Genomic DNA, 20,066 nt, shown 5'->3' on the forward strand with positions numbered 1-20,066 from the left:
CTCAAAATTGCTCATGTAGGCAAAGTCTGCTAATCGCAATAATAAGGGGTGCTCGTTCATGAAACGAATATGATAGTAGAGAAGCACACCTAGACCGTGTGTGCTTCTGTCATCGTTCTCGTTTCTTGCACTGGAAAAAATCTTTGAATACGGAATCAAGAACAGCTTGTTCGTTCACTTTGAACAAGGAGACTCAGTTACTTGGAGAAGGAAAGATACTGTTGTTTATATTATGCCAGCTGAGGCACATCCTAAAGCATTCGTGAACATAGCAACACACGGAATATAACCACAAGCACGAATCATCCATCAGACGCTGGGTCTCGTTGTTTCGTCTGCACCTTCTGCATTTGTTCTGGGAGTGCCACAATTTAGTCTTTAATTTCACAGTGCCCTGTCTAGGAATTTTGGACATTGCCCCTTTGGCACTCTATCGAAATTCACGCCAATACACCAGCGTGACTGAATGGGTGCGAATTTTCAGAAATGGTATTTCAAATATCCGCCAAATTTCAACAAATTGTAACTAACATCGCCGAGAAACGATACCCTTCTAACGACTTATGCATTTACGGCAATTAGCGCTAACGTTCGTGCTGCGTGAGAGTGCTGATTTGGTCAAGGATCAGCGGCAAACTCACACGGCAGGAGCAAATCGTTTTGCACTCTCCCGGACGAGGGCACATTGACTTCAAGAACAGGCTAGGAGGTAACCTATTCATCCGCCCGATACAATAAGAAAAAAAACGCCATGTCATCGTCATCATATCATCATCATCATCATCATCATCATCATCATCGAGGTGCCAAATTACAGCAAAAGCGGTGCATGACTAACCTTCCGTAGTTTTTTCGGCGTCCGGCAACAGAAACGGACTTAGCGATGTCTAGCAAGCCCATACGGGTGGAGTGCGGCGGCGCAGGTGTGAAAATGCGGAAGAGATTACAACAATAGCGTGACCCCAAGGTTATCTGAATATATAAGCAGGAGAGGTATCGGCGCTAAAAGTAGTGGCGTTATCGATAGGGAGGACCCGTATAGCTCGTACACCCGAAGAACAACATTCGTACGAGGAGCGCCGGAAGGAACAGCAACGAGAATGTAAATTGCACCGGCGCGAAACGACCACCGACGAAGAACGTTCCCGCGATGTTGAACGAAAACGACAATCGCGAGCCCAGGCACCTCCGAACGAGCAACGATGCCAGACTCGCAACACAAAAAATGACAACCATTCCACTCTGTGAAGATGGAATGGCAGCGAAAGCACTTTGCTTTTTGTTTGAGATCTTTAACTGTCGTCAGCTTTCGCAGCCATTCCATCTTCACAGAGTGGAATCGTTGTCTTTTTTAAACCGTAAAGCGATTTATGACATCTGGCGTTGAAACGGTAACGGCAGAGCGAGTGCCATTCAGTCTGCTTGGACGCGCAGGTTCCTGAGAAGTAGCAGAAAGGGAGAGATAGTGATTATACCCGTCGCATATGTGTGGCGGCCAAAGATTCAAGGAATGTCGAAGAACGAGCGTTGAGCGGTGGCGTGCTTAAAAACCAGCAAAAACTTGCCGGTGACATGATTAGGCCTCATTGGCAGGATCAACGGTAGGAATGTATCGCCGCCGTTCGGGGGGAAATCACTTGCCATCACGCTTTTTTTTTGTCCTGTCGATTTGCGTTGCACTCGGTAATGTTTACGTGGTTAAGCGATGAAGTCGATCACGGCCTACACCCATGTTTTGGTTCGGTTTGTGCGCAGTGTGGCATTTGGCTTACGTTGTGAACACCACTTGCCGCCTTTATCATTTACCGCTTCTTTTCCTTGCTGCTGTCACTGTAGGGTGCACGATTGTAAGAGTGCATCGTGTTGTGTTCCTCAGCTCCTGAGGCATGCAAGGACTGACTATGCTGTACGCGGCCCTTTAAATCATCTCACCAGTTGTCACGGAGTTATCGTATCTGTTTTACGCGTGCACTTCGCACATGTTGTACTGTTACTACGTAGTTCCTTCATGTAACACTGTTGGTAATTGTTTTTTTTTAATACGAGGTTTTCGCCTGGACTCGTTTGTAAGGGGCTTAAATCACGCCGTGTCTTATTGTAGTGAGAACATGCGAGGACATCTTCGATTTTGCGGTTGCTTGCGAAATGTGTTAGAAAACACGTGGCTCTGAGCGAGGATTGGTGGTAGCTACTGCATATTGCCGCCAGCATTGCGAGAAGAAAAAGACGACCGACATATCCCAACTGCGTAGCCGCCACACCGCGAGCGTCAAGCAAAGCGCCGCAAGGCAACGCTCGGCCGGTGCTGACAGGCCGGCGGCTCGTGCGCGAGAATCGTACGATTGGCACGCGACAGCAGGCCACAAAGAGGAGAACGACGCTCGAAGGAGCGAAGCTCGAGGGACGCTTTTGTTGTTGCTGATTGTTCAGTCGGTTTTTGTTGACGGGCACAGGTTCCCCCAGAATAAATTAGTTTTCGTTGAAACGGCTGTTGTAACTGTTGGTTACAATATGATTTTGCTGTTCGATTTCCACAGAAAAAATTGGCATCATATTTGTGAAGTAATTACACCTTGATGCTGTCTGAGCAGACTCACCCCGCACAGTGCCTTTTTGCGTCTGTATTTTGTACGAAATTGACTTATTTCTCTTATATTTTGCGTATATGAGTACAATTACTTACACCGCAAAGGAGTAAACCCGGCCTTGCCGTCAGCGCATGCATCTACCTTGGCCGGCGCTGCCCCGCTTCTAACAATATCGTGTGGCTCTACTCTTCCGTAACAATCGAAAAAAAAAATACTGAAAAGTTGGTAAGATCTAGTTTTGTATATTTCCAAGCAGGTATTGCCAAGCAGGCATTTCGCCGACGTCTGCAGCGGAATTACATCGGCGGTACAGTGCTAACTCGCACTATTATTCACCCGTGTGTTTGGTGACTTCGTTCACTAGTCTAGGCATTTCTTCTAACATATTCGTAATTACTCTTCCTAAGGCGACGTTGACGGCACTTATTCGGTGATATCATGTGTATTCATCGGTAGCAAGACCACGCATGCAACGTACAGTACAGCGTACGTTTCAATAAAGGACAAGCTCCAGAACAACCATCTATCATCATCCTCGTCATCATCATCATCATCAACATCATAATCAATGGCTCATGCCCCGGTAGGCAAGCAGAAATGCAGTGGCTCATAACCCCGTGAGGCAGAGGCTATACCAGAGCTCAGCAAAGTGAAGCGAATATTGCATACCATTCATTGAAATTGCCCATAGAACAAACAACGTACGTTTCAATAAAGAACAAGCTCAAAACAAGCACCCTCACCATCAATAAAGCATTGCATACCCCCCCAGCAGTTATTGTGATGGTTTCGCAACAGCTTAGGTGGAGATGCATTTTCGCAGGGCCGGGATGACAAGTAAATTTCTTTTGTATACACCTCTCTAATTTTTTTCTCTGCCTCAAAATTTCTCGATCTACCTCGTACCCCTACCTATGCCTCTAACGGATCCGGTCGTATCAATCTCTTCCTTAGCTTTTTTTTTTCACCCATACTCTAAATTTATCGTTCTTATCTCGACTGCAGACCGGTTCATTCCGTCCACTTTAAATCCAAGCACTTCTGGAAGGTATACGTTACCTACGGGTCTCACTGGGTGAATATCACTGGTTTAGGCCCACGTTAAGGAACCCCTGGTCGTCAAAGTTTATCCGTAGCCGTCTACAACTGCGTTCCTCATAACCCACTAGGCAGTTGCGGTACGTTTCAAACTCACAATTAAACTTAATTTGTAATGCATGCTGGTACAACCTTTGGGACGCGAAACCCGGTCAGTGAAAGAAAATACAGCGCTATTTTCCATTAAGATGGGCTGCAGATTTGTGAAAGTGTAAAGCGGGCATCTATCTCTTCAAAAGCCGCAACTGCTCGCGTAAGCGTACGCGCATTGAACGACTCATTTACTAGCTTTTCGACGCGCAATTTTGTAGCCGCCTAAAGGTGCGCAAGAGTAAGGTCACGGCGCATCAACAACGGGCGTTAACGGAGCAAGTGCGCTCCTTTCGTGGGCCTTTGTGCTGGCCTTCAATAAATTTATCCCCTTCCTTCCTTTCTTCCTTCCTTCCTTCATAGTCAATGAAAGTTTGCCAGTTGAAAGTACTGGCTTAGTAGCTCCACAAGTCATATCTGATGAGTCTATCTTGCAGCAGCACTCGATACCGGTTTTTTACAAACACTTTGTCTAGATGTACGCGCTACGCGCTCTCATGCAGTAGCTACATCTTCTTCGCTCTGACGTAATGGAACACAAACATGTTCGTTTAGATGGAAGCTCATTTGTTTTCAGGGAATATTCCAGCAATTTTAGTCACTCCTTTTCGCCGAGAATAGATGTCACAAGCCCGCAGTGGCCAAATATATCCGTGATCCTGGCCCGTTATGCAGAAGTAGATGAAGCCGACTAAGATGAGCGGGGCATAAAAATGACTGTTAAAATTTATTACCGTTTGGAGCTGTATAGTGTTCGTCTCAACCACGTGAAAATTCGCCCAGCACTGCGCCAACTCATTGGCGTATCCAGCAGGTTACGTTGCCGTCCCTGCTGCGACTCCGCTTTGCCACATATTCTTTTAACTACTGCCGTACCTCCGTTTTTATGGTCTGCTTTGCTTCCCTTTACTCCGAGAGTGGCTTTCACCCACTATGGGGGATTGGCCAAGGATCGTGTGATTTAAGAAAAAGATTGCCCGAATCTGAAAAGAATCACTACTGAGAAATTTTGAATAGCTGAAGAAATAAATTTGGATAAATTTTAAGAATTTAACGAGGAAATTGCCCTGATTCTCTACGACTCCCTGTTCTTCCTTCTTTTTGCCCCTCCCCTTTCCTTGTTTGGCCTTCGCGTCTTGTCCTCGCGGAACTCCAGACACATTTTTTTTTGTCGACGCAATTTTTTTTCTCCAGACACAATTTTTTCTCGACGTGTAGCCAATATTTCTCACGGGCAAGTGCCGCGTGTCGAGCAATTGACATCGCCATCGACAATAACCTCCCCCCCACCCCCCACCCCAAGAAATGAAACCATCGGCACCTGATCTGAGGTCGGCTACAAGCGGCAAGGCTCGCAAATCGGCCAAGTCGTCCACAGGCATCTCCTCCCTGAGCAGCAAAAGCGACCAGCCGAAAGCGCTCGCCTCGGTCGAGGCGCCCCAGCGCCACGCGAATATCGTGGACGACTTCCCCGGTGTGACGGAGACGGGCACGCCGCGCGAGGCGCCGGCCTCTGTCGAGCCACACGAGGATCCGACGAAGCAGAAGGCCGCAGACGTCACGGCTCGTGCGGCGCAGCGGCCCGCGAACAGGCCGCCTCCAGCCGATGCTCTCCACGACGAACCGCGCGGTTCCGATCCCGTAAGCCTTTCACGGCGCGACTAAGGTAAGCGATTGGACCCACCTGTGCCACAAACAAAAGGGCATCCCATCGTCGCGCGCAACCGAGCTCTATAGCTGCGCCGGTGTTACGAACTTCTTGCGGTGCTCCGCGGTGGCTGGCACACTGGGCTGCTGTGAGGCTACATATAGACCCTTCTTATATTTTGTAAGGTTTTCACTCTTTGAAAGTAGGACAGTGCCAATAGAATGAGAGTGCCGCTGCTACAAGACAAGCTGAGTCCGCTTCGGTCGTGGCTGCACAGTGACGTACAATTTCTCAAGTCGACGGTATACATCCCATAGTCTCTAGTGTAGCGAGGCTGAGGGACCACTAAGTGCACCATAGTTACAATCGATGCTATATACTAAATAACTTCCACGGCACAAAAAAAAAAATCCCGTCATGCGATCACGATGCAGGTTTATCCCACCCACATTTATTATGATTATGATACGGTGTACGTGGAACAAACACCCCGTTGTCGTCACCAATATATAGAGCGACTGTGACTCCGACGCAAACGAGAAATGGCATGCAGCGCGCTGCCATGTACGGAGACAGGAAGCACATTGAAAGCTTGAATTCGGAAAAATGATGATCGCCTTGAGCGTTGGTGCACGTCTCCTACATTGCAAGTCATGTAACCTTGCGTGACTTCCGTCCGTCACGATCCAAAGCCCGCCGCCCTCTTGATAAGTCGTTCAGGTAAACCGCAAGCCTTGTCAAGAAAGCTGGCTATCTACTTCCCGGACGGTGGGCGAGCGTTAATTTTTCTAAAGACAACCGCCGAGAGAGGATCCAGGAAAAGTTCGGTTGCCCCAAGAATAGCCCGCAACAATAACTAACAATTTCTTGAAGCCATTGTCAGGATCCGTGTTGCCAGTTAGGCAACGACATTCCAGAGGCCAACTGGTTGTGACGATGCGACGCTGTAGTTAGCCATGGTCGTGCTATATAGAGTTCCTTATTTTTCACTGCCATTCTCTTCGAAAAAGAAGACAGAAAAATATTTTCATGAAAAGTATGCCGCCATCGACACATTTATTTCCTTCCGCAAAAGAAAGTGGAATACGGTCGGGCCATTGCAATAAAAAAACTATGGAATAAACTTACGCTTTATAACTAGCCGTAAATAACTAAGTATTATCACATGGTGCCCTATAACAGGGCGTTTTAGAAATGCGTTCCCAATTACATAAAAATAGGGAAGATGCGATAACGAAACAATTTTTTCAGGATTGCTTTTACCGTAAAGTAGTACATATTAAAATCACTGAAAATCGTAAATAGACAAGTAATTATGCACATTATATTAACTTTTTATCCGAAAGAGCCACGATTGGTCCTAACGCAAAATTTGAAGCCACTTGTCAGAGAATGTTCATAAACGTTTCCTGATATCCAAAAATGTTGGCGCTGCCCAATTTCTAACGTTCTGAAATTCCGGGAAAATTCACCCCGAAAACCAAAACTGCCGAACAGCGCGAATGTCACGCGTTTAGCCGACGGCCGTCAATGACGACACTGTCTGTGCCTCACCATCGGCCGTGCATGAAGCCGGTATCCTTATCGAGCTGCTATCTCGCTCGCTTCATACTTCAGACAGGGCTAATTGAAGATCGATGAGAGAGGCCTTGGTCCTGCAGTTAACATTAATAAGATGATGACGGTGATGACTGCAGAGTTTAGGTAAGTATAGGCTATGTCCAATTATAAGTATCGGTTTACTGATAGTCAGCACTGTACCGTAAGCGGCTTTTACCTCGCCTGTAACTGAAAACACTGCCAGCGAATTTTCGACGTTCAGTAAGTCGGAAAAGTATAGACCACCTTATATACCCGCAAATATATGCATATATATATATATATATATATATATATATATATATATATATATATATATATATATATATATATTATCCGGAGGTTCCCATAACGCGCTACACACACTCTCTCGTAGTGCACTCATGGTGTTCGCACTAGTGTTTGTGCGACCAAACACTTGTGTGTGCTGTTTTGTGCGAACCAAACAGGTGAATAATACGTACAGTCCTGCTGCTAATGCATGACCACGTGGAACCGCTGGCTCGATTTTTAGTCCGAACTAACCCGGCATCCTCGACGACTCTCGAAAGGGAGAGCTGGTATCGATCTGAATGCAGCACGATGCTAGAAAATAAAAATATAATAAAAAAAGAAACAACGCAGGCTCTTCGCTCCTCATTACCAGTGGAACCCTAGGGATTTCTTTGCAGCTTTCGCTCCTGTGCGCGAGGTCGTAGAGTCGTTTCTCGGCCGCGGGTGCAACGCATTGCAATGGTGAACGTTAAAGAAGAAGAAGAAAGTCTCTCGCAGACCGTATATCGTTAATTCTTTCATCCAGTCAGGAATCTACGTGCTGTACACTGCTGGTTCAGTTAAGTGACAGCGTATCTCATTAGTCGAGATGTGACACAACTAAATGACACAAAAATGCGATCGGTCATAAGGCGTTTTATTCTGCTGTTTAAAGCTCTACGGTGTGTGCAAACTAGATAGTTACGGGGCCCTTTTCGGCGAACATTTCTCGTAACCAATTTTCTCCCCGCCTTTCTTTTTCCTTTTCTTTTTTTTTTTTCTAACCTTCTGATGTCTCTGTGTGCGCATGGATGGCGAAAGGAAGTGAAGAAGTCTCGTCGGCAGCGCTAGCGGCTGGGAGGGCGACGATAAGGCCACCGCGGAGGAAGGTGGACGCTGCGTGTTCCCCGTCTCCCTCTGGATCCTTCGGCCACCTCGGGCCCCGCCCCAGGAGAGCCAAGGTCGACGGGGCCAGAAAACCGGGTCAGTGACGACAAAGGAGAAAGAAGCACAAGGGCAGCGTAAGTCATCCGTTTGTGCATGTCATTTCTCCCGTGACGTTTGAAGTGAAGCTTTACTTGTGGCGTTCGAAAATCTTGCATGCTGTTCTCGGAAGTGGTTGACCCGTCGTGGCTGCAAAGTTGATTGGAGCAGGGCCCTCCATTCCATTCCCACTCCATTCTGTAGGGTGGAAACCTCCGTAATTTCACTCATTTTCTTGCTTGTCGGAATGGTGAGAGTTGGACAATCCGCACTCAGTGGGATCGGTGAGATGAGCCATTCCATTCCTCTAATTAGAGCAAATGAAGCGCTTTCTCTATAATTGTTTGCTAATTGCGGTTGCGTGCATCGTAACTAAAGGCGTATTTTTGAAGCCTTAACAACGTTTCATATATATTTAAGCACAATCTTCCTTACTCTAACAGCATGTGTTGTGGCCTGTTATCTCGGCAGCGGGTTGTTGCCTGCAATGTAGCTAATCTATTCTTAAAAGAAAAAAAGAGATTTTTCGCATTTGTGGTGTCCACAGAAATCTCTCTACTTATCTGCTGCCAAAACTATAATGAGTCCTTAAAATAAGCATTGCGCGAACGTTAATATGGTAGAGCGCATGCCATGTCAATATAGCAATCACACTTAAGGGGACCTTATTTCCAACACATAAAGACGATGTAAACTCAAGACAACTACACGTGTAATACGACTGGACAGACCAATACATAAATTATAATTAGATAGATTTCATTCTCTCGCTTGCCAAATCACGTCAACGAACACATCTTAGCTTCGCGGGATAGAAGTCACGAATGTTTGATGATACTCAACATATATTCCGTTCTTCTAATCAAAATAATCTCTAAAACATGCCTATTTGTAGCGACAGGCTAAATTGTGGTCCTCTCTTCCCAAGACCCTCCCCCCTGAAGTCGAAAAAAACTCGAAGAGACATAGCCTTGAGCTAGAGTGAGACAGAACTCACTCTATAGGCTACTTCAAAACCGTAATTAAAAAAGAAAACCGTCTATAATGATTGAGGCCCCGCTTCATAAGAGAAATTACGCTTCATCGTGGTTACGCGGCTTTCTTTTTTCAATTTAGGATTACACCAAACATGCCGCTAACTTCTGGCATCGCGGGGTCACACATTTCTGACACCAGAGACGTCACGCTAACATTTGGTCGATAGCTACGCCCAAAGTACGAGTCGGAAGGGCCACCGATGGCAGAGGTGAGGCATTTCACACTTTCGCCAAACACACCGGGTTTGATGCACCGCGTTTGTTTCGGAAAGCACGCGCACGTGATTTGAACGAGCGCGGAATGCACGGTTCGGCCGGCTCGACTGTGCATGAGCTGCCATCGGGCGGAGCTCCGCCGAGTTTTGCTTACGGTCCGCTGCGCGCTTACGTTTCACATGCTCACGCTGGCGCTGCACATAACTCCTTCGATTTCGCGTTTTTCGACGAGCCCATGTTCCAGAGACATTAGCGACGCGCAGTCAGCTTGGCTTTGTGAAAAGACAAATAATTGGACGCATAGGCGTCGACTACGGGAGGGGGAGGCTCCGGGGCCCGAGTCCCCTCTGGCGTTTTCCGGAGGGGCAGAGCCCTCCCTCTCCCCGGCGATGCCAAAGAGCACCTAAAAAATGTAATTGCCAGAGTTATGGAACCCACATCATTTGATATTTCTTTTGACTTGGCCCTAGCTTTTCACCTAAGATTTCGCTGTGGCTAATAGTTTACGTACTGCATTATTGTTGGCGCGGTTGTGCACGGCTTTTAATTCATACTTTCCCTTTCTTTCTGAACATCCTGACAATAGGAGGACAAGCGCATTACAAGCGCTAGCAGCGCCTACCTCATCCGTATTTTCTCACTTCAACATTGTTTTAAATTTCCACTGTAAATACCATGCACATATACAATATTTTTAAATATACACACAGGACAAAATTTATTATATTTTTGAAAGAGATGGAGGTAGCCAATTAAACATACTTTCTAAAGTTATTTATAACCTTTGCCTGGAGAATAAATAAGTTGATGTATGTTCATCACGCTTCAAATTGTATTGCGTGATTTTTTTGACCCAGCAAAAAACCTCCAGACTTCAGTCACCCCTTCGGCAGAGTCTTTTATCAATGGCGTGTGAATGCACATGAAGGATATGTGCCTCAATAACAATACGAGTTGGTTTTCGCAATGAACTTGGTAGAGCAGTAAACACAAGAACCAAAAGAACTGTGACTGTTCCGATAATATATATTCCTCTATAATGATTCCAGAGCTAATTCAAAAAACGCTAGTAGAAATCTTCATTTTATACTTTCGCTGGTTCACTTGTTCTTGGTCGTTATCTTCCTGCGCGAGTCCATTTGATGTGCTTTCTTGTTTGTCAAGTATACAGGAGAGGTGTATCTGACAGGCATACCTGTGAGTTATACCTTATTTCATTTCTCTTTTGTGGGTTTGCGCGTCTTTATGGCGAATGGTGGGAAATTATTCACAGTTGTACTAGTAAAGGTACACCTCCCCTCTATTGCATAAGAATTACCTTGGGTTGGGCGCCCTTCCCCGAAAAAATATACTGGATACGTGCCTGGCTACAAATATATATCAGTAATGGAAGTGTTGCGGTAGACCAAACCCAACAACTATTGTAAGAAATTCTGAAAACCTGAGACAAACTGGCAGCTTCCAGAAACAGCGGCGGAGGGCTCCATCTTTGAGTCCTAGCCTACGCACAGATGTTGTAGTATTCATGGCCTCAAACCCTCGCGCTAGCGTGCGGAACGTGGCCGCCCAGGTACCAATTCCCAAGTCATCAGTTTGGAGGATTCTAAATCACTCGGTCTTTCACTCGTAGCACGTAAGCCAGCATCAATGCTCGGAAGATAAGGAGCTGCAAAATCATCTAGATTTATTTAACTGGGTCCTCACAAAAGCTGATGAGTCACCGGACTTCTTGAGCAACATCATGTACACAGATGAAGGCAATTTTCGTGGAAACGGCTGGATAAATTTGCATAATGCAGGCTAGCGGAATGACTTCAATCCACACTGGGTAAAGCAGACTCGGCACCAGTACTATAGTGGTTGCTCAATGTGTGGTACGGAATTTACGCCGGTGCTGTAGTTGGTCCCGGCTTCTTCGCTCACACACTGACTGGACAGCGTTATGTGGACGAAATCCGTCAAGGAGTGGTGGATGAGTTTCTCAGCGAAGTCCAGCTGTCACGTCTTCCACTTCTGTGGTATCAGCAAAGTGGGGCACCAGCACACAGCAGCAGGCAAGCACGAAACTGGCTGCATGCGACTTTTCATGCGCAATAGATTGGAAGGCACAGGCCTGTAAATTGGCCGGCTAGGTCACCTGACCTCACTCCACTCGATTTCTTTCTTCGGGGTTATGTTAAAAATTGAGACGGACGTCAGGAGAGCTCAAAGCAAGGATAACGGATGTCTGCCTTAGAATGCTGGCGTCGGCCATCAAGAAAGCCACTGAAGATGTGGTAATGTTGACTCAGCACTGCGTAGCTGCAAAAGGAGACCTATTCGAACACGTCCTCTAGGCAACAGCTCGTCTTCAACGGCGCTTACGAATTCGTAGATATTAAGGGCACACTGAAATCTGATGGCTTTAAATGCGTACGCATTTCTATCCTTACTCAACGGAAAAACCGTCTCTCCGTCCCTCCCGTAAGACGATCGCTTTCAACATACCGCCCGCCGCAGCGAGCGAATTGACTTACGTGCTGCCTCTCTCTTCAACGCCAACGAATCGGCGAGAACACAGCGCTCACGGAGCTCTCGTGCGAAGGAAGCTCTCGCGACTCGCTTCCCCCTCGCCGACTCTGTCACTCGCTTCGACGTTGCCAAGGCGACCATACTGCGCACCCTCCGCGCGCATCATCCTGACGCACGTGTTGCTGCGGGGATGCCCCTTCGCCTCCTCCCAGGCGCCGGCCTGTCCCGCTGGGACCGCTCTTTCCTCCTGCCGCTACGCGTCGGCTGCTACAGCACGGCCTCCCCTTTGCACAGACTGCACGGAACTGGCAGCCCCGCATGTGCGGAATGCGGCGAAGAAGAGACTCTCGAGCACCTCCTGCTACGCTGCCCATCCTTCGATGTTGAGCGCACTGCGCTTTGTGCGTCGTATCGTCGCGTGGGACTGCCTTGCGACACGGAGGCGGCTCTTCTCTTTCCCGCAGCGCACGCCTCTATCGTCCAAAGAGTGCTTCCTGCCCTCCCTGACTTTTGCTGCGAAACACAGCTGAGAGCGCGGCTGTAAGCCTTGCATTGCTTCTTCTTTAACCTTCTTGTTTTTTTTTTTACTACTCTCCTTCATTCTCTCTCTAATCTTTCTCTCCCCACTCCCCTTACCCTGTGCAGTGCTGTTGAGGTGCCCTCCCTTGAGAGACAGTTACGGCACTGCACTTTTGTCTTCATTTCTTTCTCAAAATCACTACTACTACTACGGAGCTCTCAGCACATGCCGCACTCTGCCGCTTTCGCAGATCGCTTTAAAGGTACGGGCTGCGCCGCCGCGCCAAACATAGCCACCGCCGGAGCACGGTTGATCACGGTTCATAATGGTTCCGTGTACCTAATAAATGTTGCATTTATTTCCTTCATTTACTACATCTCCTTCATGATTTCATCCCACTTCCACATCCGTTGCGGGCTATCTGTAAACACCAATGAACATTGCCTCTACTCGCCTCTTCTATTTTTACTCGTGCAGGTCTCACTTAACATTACGGTGTTGCAACCACGCTTCTCCGTTTCACAGTTCTTTCGCCGTCGTTCTCGCAATTATACGAACCACACCAGTATGCCACCATGAAACACGACGTCAGTACTACGAAATTCTTACGCACGATTCAGATAAATCCCAGAAAAGATTGTGCGAGGATCTATTCTTTTTTCCTTCTTTCTTTTCTTTTTCGTGCAGCCGAATTGGCTACGGGGCGTAGCCAATTCGGCTCATTTAGAAGTGGTACACTGTCGTCCTTTATGAAAGGGAACACGCGAGTGCGTGGCCTGAGCTCTGCGGCGGTAAAATCCCTCAATCATTTAAAAGTACCGCCAGGCTTTGGTCCAGCCGACAACGCCTGAGATAGGCTGATCGGTTACATGTGACCTTGCTCCGCCCCTTTGCCGCCATGAAAGTTCCTGCGCGCCGGGCGAAGAGCGCGCGTTTCGCCTGTTGTGCTTTGCACATCGCAGCGATAATTTCGTTCCCGGAGTTTCGAAATACCTTGTTGCTGTGTGGTTGGGTGCCGAGATCAGACGGAGGACGACAAGAAGTTACTTTGCATCCCGCGCAGCAAACAAAACCTAACCAGAAGGTAATTCTGGTTGCATAGAAATGGACGGAAAGACTGAACCGTCGGTAACTGCACGACTATGCGAGGAAAGTAACGTAGAGCGATACGAAGGTGCGAGAGAAAGTATGCACCTGTGTGTGCAGAGCTGCAGTATTATTTCATTCGCGCGCATGAATGTTGACGGCCGAAGTTTGTGGAGATTACTGATTTTAGTGCATTACGAGCCCGTTGACTTAGCAAGTGCAGTATGACCTAGCATGCAAGTAAATAGTGGGGCAGAAACGCATTAACTCGCTGACAAATATGACTCTGGTAGTTGGACAATCCGCTACCTCTGGTATTTCTTTTTACATCACCTCGTCTTCCCTGTCGGGCACTCTCCTATGGTCAATCTGATTCGAGCTCCAAGCAGACGCTCTTTAGGGTCGCCGAAACCTGGTCCCCGTAACAACTAGTGGCAGCTGTGAAACGTACTTGCGGTTGGAGCGACAACATGCCTAAGGCATACGTTCTTTAGGAAATTGCTTTGCCAAAACTGCTGCTTTCCTGGTCCCGTACTTGACGCCCATGCTGCTGTTCCCGGTATCAACAATTCCACGCGCGCCACGCGAGCGACAATCCCAGAATCACATTCGCCCTCAGCGGCTCACCATCTTTCAGTCATGGAAGGCCCTGTCACCGATGCGCGTCACAGCCTCGGCTCGTGCAGCAGCATACCTGTCGACGTACTGGCCGCTTCTCGCCTTTATCACGTCACCTGGGATGGTCCATTCATGGGTGTTCTCGTGCCCGTGACGTCATTGAATGAATTCTCAAAAGGCCTTCCATGGCAGCCATCTTCAGTGGCAAGGCAATGGCTCGATCGACAACTTGCCTGATCGTTTGCTTTTGTTTACGCAAGTACGCTATTGTAATTATTGTTATTATTTCCGATCTGATGATCACTCTCTGCGGTTCCTGCCTTGCCCACGCGCTATAATTTCCCGTCTTTCGAGTGCTCTGTATTGCACGTGACAGCTGCTGTTAAGCCGAGATGATGAGATGAATACTGGCCCACTAAACCATGCACAGTCATCTAATCCCTAGCTATCTGACCAGTCCGACAGCACGCTTAACACGTTCGAAAAGCACGTCTGGCTCTAAGAAAGAAGCATCCGCTGCTTCAAGTGGTAATACAGGCAAAAGTTCGGCACGCGATTGCTCCAACATATATATGCGGCCTTGCTTGATCTACGGAAAGAAATGAGTCCCGGCCTAGACAAGTTGCAGAAGTCTGTTAATGATCGATGGGATGCCACAGGTTTCCCCGTGTCAGAATTGGAGCCATCGTATTCATCAAGTGACTGTGTTCCAACAGGATCTGATTCTTTAAAATCTCGCATTACCGCACCTAAATCATTTACACCAATGCTTGAATGCCGATGATCGAGTTGCCGTACGTTGGAATAACGCCTAAGTGTGTGGGAATCCTCCCGCCGTCCCTTTCGCGATACCTCTCCTTGAACTCATTTACGCTCCAATTTAAATACGCCCTTGCCGCCCCTTTAAAAAATATATTGAAAAAATTGATTATACAGATAATCACTCTAGGCGAAACGTCATGTAGCACAGACTCACAGAAGACAAGAAAGAAAAGAACATCCCATGTTGTTCAGTTGTTTGGCGCCTCAAATAACCTCCGAATTAAGCATTTGTTTAGTACTCAGCTTTGCCTCGTTGGTTTTTCAGAGAAAAAATTACCGACGATTACGTTACTTCCTAATGCGAAATTTGAGCGCAGCAAATGAGCTTCTGCTTCAGCCTCGCTTACTGCTGGTTGCTCTCGACGGCGGCGATGAGCCTCCGCTTCGGCGGCGCGAACGGCAGGGTCTTCTCGGCGGCGGCGCTTAGCCTCTGCTTCGGCGACGCGTACTCCTGGATCATCTCGACGGCGGCGACGGTAAGCTTCTGCTTCGGCGGCACGCACCTCTGGATTCTGACGGCGACGGCGCTGGGCCTCTGCTCTGGCAGCTCGTTTAGCAGCAGCAGCAGCAGCAGCAGCAGCAGCAGCAGCAGCAGACGGAGGACTTCCATCGGTCGTCTCGCTCATGGCTCAGAAAGAACTGGCAGATAATTTCGCAGTGGCGAACGGCAGCGGCAATTTCGGCTCGGGCGGTGCACATATACAGATCCGCCGCCACCGATCTGGCTCTCTGATTGCCACCGCACAGGGCGAACGGCAGCGGCAATTTCGGCTCGGGCGGTGCACATATACAGATCCGCCGCCACCGATCTGGCTCTCTGATTGCCACCGCACAGGGGTTGCATTGGAGGAGGAGCGAAGAAAGGAATTAAGTTCGAGCCGGCGCTTTGACAACCGGAGACTCGCAGGAAGAGGGGGGCGGCGTGTACACCCAGCGGCAAACGATGGGGGCAGAAGCGCGCGCAGCAAGCGGACAACACGATAAAGGGAGGAGGGAAGAGATAGCAGCGACTGACTGATGCCGCTGACGCCGATAGTGAGTCAACCCCAGCTGCGGAGTTGGTTTCAGGGACAACGCCGCCGATGCCGACACAAACAATATGATACCCTCGCTTCCGCAGCGCTAAGAACCAGGTCTAGCCGTGGGAAGGTGGTCACGTATTCGTCGACGTGCCGGGGCCTACGTGAAATAACCGGCGCGTCGGCAACTGAAGAGCACCCTATCCGCCACACAAGAACAGGGGGGGGGGACCCTTTCCTCCTCTTTCTGCATGGCGGCGACGGTGTTCTATGCAGTCACGTTATCTTGACTCTCTAGCGGCGTCAGCGGCATCCAGCGGTATCAGTCGGTCGCTGCTAGCGCTGGGGGGATGAAAGGGGGGCGGAGCTGGTTACGAGGCCGACGACAACGCCGACGACGACGCGAAACCCAGGAACGGACGCCAAAGAGCTGCGCTCTAAAAAAACAAAGCGAGCGAAACATTCAAAATACGATATAGGCGCTCTCGCGCCCATGCTCAAGCGCTCCCAAGCGAATAGCCACAAATACGCGGCTTCACTAGCGGCGGCAGCTCGATACAGGGCTTGACGCCATGTGATAGTCGCGGCATCAAGAGAACACGCCGCTGACGCAATGATAAGCGTTGCGGAGCCTTGTACAATGCGGCGATAAGAGAACGCAGCCGTATATCTTTCAATGGTTGCATGTAGGCGCTTGAGTAGCGGCGTGCGAGTGCGAATCTATTTCGTGTGTCGCGTATTTCGTGGGCTTTTGTATTTTCTTGGGAAAAACAACCAGGACCACTTCAGCACGAAATAAATGCTTGATTCGGAGGTTATTTAAGGTGCCCTACAACTTTGTAATTGATATGTTTGCGAATAATGCACTAATTAAAAAGTTCACTAATTAAAAGTAATTATGTAATACTTCGCGATGAAAAATATGCTGGCCGTAAGTACATATGACTGTGGCTACTATACAGTAGGTGCGATTTCTCTAGAGCTCTTGGGTATTTTTAAAATCTTGGTTCAAGTTAGCTGGGATACCCTGTATACGCGGAATCCCGCCTCGATGATTGGCCGCGCGTATTTCAGTCGACTTTGAGACACGAGAAACATGATGGCACAAGCGCCCAGCTCTCAGCCTTTGCGCGGGCTTAGAAGATTGGCAAGCACGCACGTTGGCGGAAATGTAGCTAGTAATACTCTTTCGAACCTTCAGAGCAGCCATCGTTCGTGCCCTCTGTCGGCCTTTGTACGTCATAGCTGATACGCACCGCGAATTCATATGGTAAGGACGGCGCGGATTATTTAGGCTACTGAGGGTTCGCTGGAGGTCAGGATGTGCGCATTCGATCGTAAATGTGTTATTTACAACCATTCGCAACAGCACCTTGCGACACTCACTCGATGTTCGCTACCTAATTGTAGCGAACGCGATACATTCGGAGTCGTCATGGCACAACGTTAGCGCTCCTTCTGATACTTTTTTAAAAAAATAATTATGAAAACAGGAAAAGAAATCTGCCGTCACTGAATCAGTGTAACCGTCCGTATAGAAATTAGATGCTGTACACGAAGTTGCTCGGAGCTAGAAAGCCAACGCGAACGCCTAGAGCGCAACGCCTTCACTCTGCGAAAGGTCCTCTGCTACGGTCGAGCGGTGTATGCGGCATCACGGTCGAGAAAGGAGCGTGAAAGAGAGGAGAAACGAGGAGGAGTAAACGCGGAGGAGGAGAGTGTCGCAACTTTACGAGGTTTTGGCAGTTTAAGGGGTTTCAGAGGATGCATGGATGGATCTTATGAGCAGCCCCTTGGAACCGGGTGGTGGGTTGCACCACCAAGCTCTTTCCAGTATATTGCTTAATGTCTTACCTAGGTTAAAAAAGAAAAAAAAAACGCTCGACGAATTCCCATAACGAAATTTTCTGGCCCCCTATGGTGAACTTTGTTTTTGTACGTCTCCGTTTTTTCTCGTTCCCCTACTTCCACTAATCTCCCAATCGCCTCTTACTAATCTCTATTGCGGACATATTTACTTTGGCCTTGCTCTCGCTGAACTCAAGGGCTTCAAAGAGTCCAGTGGTGCCTAAATCGACTGCTGGGCAGAGATCTTCACATTCTAATAAAACATGCTCCATCGTTTCCCTAGCTTTACCACAGCAAGCACATGCTTCTTCCTTCTTATATATCGCTTTCTATGTGCGTAATCTAAGGCATCCCGATCTCGCTTCGAAAAGTAATGAGCTTCCATTTGAGTTATCATAAATTGTTTCTTTCCTGATTTCGTTTTTTCCTCTTAAGTGGTTACTCATGGCAGGCTTCTTTTCCATTGCCCCCACCCATGTGGACTTTCAACTTGACGTTCTTCGCGGCAAAGCAGCGCCATCTAGAGTAAAGTCTAAGTGGTGTTGAGGGAAGCGGGGAGGGAGAAAGGAGGCGAACAGTGGCGCAGCAGCAAGGTAGGCGGAGGTGTGGTGGGCTGAACTGGCTAAGCAGGCCCAGCATTGTAGCGTACTAGAATCATTCTAGAACAACATACCCAGCATCGCCAGTTCCAGCAATCGCCACAAAGGGCGAAGAATCAACCGCGGCGCGTTCCAGCATGAAGCGCGCAAGTGTAGCTACTGTAATTTGTTCGCATACCGTAATTTGTATCTTTTTCTGCTAGGGGCTCTCTACGCGTCTAAATGTTTGATCCAGAAATGTACATATAATAACCGACAAACCTACTTCATATATGGTTTTGTTACAAAATAAGTAGACAGTTGTTTTTAGTGGACTTGTGTTGTTAAAGTTTCTGTTTTATTACTTGTATAAAGGCTTTTGAGACCTCACTGGTGTCTGGTATGCAGAAGCCCACTGGTATCGATTGCAGTCCGTGCCGTTTATCGGTTTGAATTGTGCGGCGGTAAAATGTTTGCGAACGGGGTGGTCGTTTTCTTTGGGCATCATCACGCATGTTCGTTTTAATAAGATAACAATAATATCCCAGCCAGTTTATGCGTCCAACGTTCGATAGCCACCACCAAGAGAACGTGTTTGAAGACGGTGAATCTTAACAGCTGCGGTGTTTCACTGGCATAATGGCTGCATGCACGGCTTCAGTCGTTACAGCTGCTGCGTCTGGCCGCGTAATGACGCCTTGCTTTTGAAAATATGTGCTAGCTAGCGCGAAAATTCGCCGCTGCAACCGATCACAGTCCGTTTGGAAACTACCCGCGAAAACGGATTAACCTTGCAGCCTCTGGGTGTGTGCGCCGGCGAGTAAAAAAGCACTGCTTCGCATTTTAAATTTTGCAATTCTTTGCATGCGAAGCGAATAAAACAGATTTCGGTAGTCATATCATAAAAGTGTAAAGTAATAATTATAACGTTATCGCTCTTCAAAGAGAATTCGAACAAGGCTCTTGTTCTTTCGCCACGTTGCTAAAATTCCCAACACGGTGTACAGCATAAATAATAAATAGTTTTGTCTGCTTCTACATGAAAGATACGTTGCGAGAAATTCACTGCGTATTAGTGCAAATGTATTTCCGGTGATAGTTGGATTGATTGCATTTGGTACGTATAAAAATTACTGTGTTTATTACCTGGTATCTGGCAAAAACATTTAATCTAATCAAGGCTTCACTAAGCACAGCCCACACAAGGACACCATTGGAAGAAATGCACACTCAAAACTGTGTTATGTGTGTGCTTTTCTGTCATGGAGCGTTTTGTGCACAGTTCTTAGTCATACATGAATCACAACGCACCCTCACTTCTGCCATTTACACTGAGGTTCGTCTTTCTTTCTACTACAGCCTCCAAGGCGCTGCTCATATTTGTTCGCCCCTTTGGACTCTATTGTCTCTGGACGTACAAGGCAACCGGAAATGTGACACCACTGGGCCACAATCATCACAAGTTATGTTTCTGAACACTTCACCTAGATCCGTGATTTCTTCAATCATTTGACTTACATTTGTTTCACCATTCTTTTCTTGCATGTTTATC

The 20,066-nt window shown here is 47.8% G+C and overlaps 1 long non-coding RNA gene across 1 annotated transcript; it reads left to right on the forward strand.

Moving 5' to 3' along the window:
* The first annotated feature begins 5,075 nt into the window (after positions 1–5,075).
* On the forward strand, positions 5,076–20,066 carry LOC139051335 (uncharacterized). Its single transcript, XR_011509339.1, has 3 exons — positions 5,076–5,442; positions 8,098–8,297; positions 19,874–20,066. It is a non-coding gene; the product is annotated as an uncharacterized lncRNA (long non-coding RNA).

This window comes from Dermacentor albipictus, unplaced genomic scaffold (genome assembly GCF_038994185.2).
Source record: "Dermacentor albipictus isolate Rhodes 1998 colony unplaced genomic scaffold, USDA_Dalb.pri_finalv2 scaffold_11, whole genome shotgun sequence".
Taxonomy (NCBI): Eukaryota; Metazoa; Arthropoda; class Arachnida; order Ixodida; family Ixodidae; genus Dermacentor; species Dermacentor albipictus.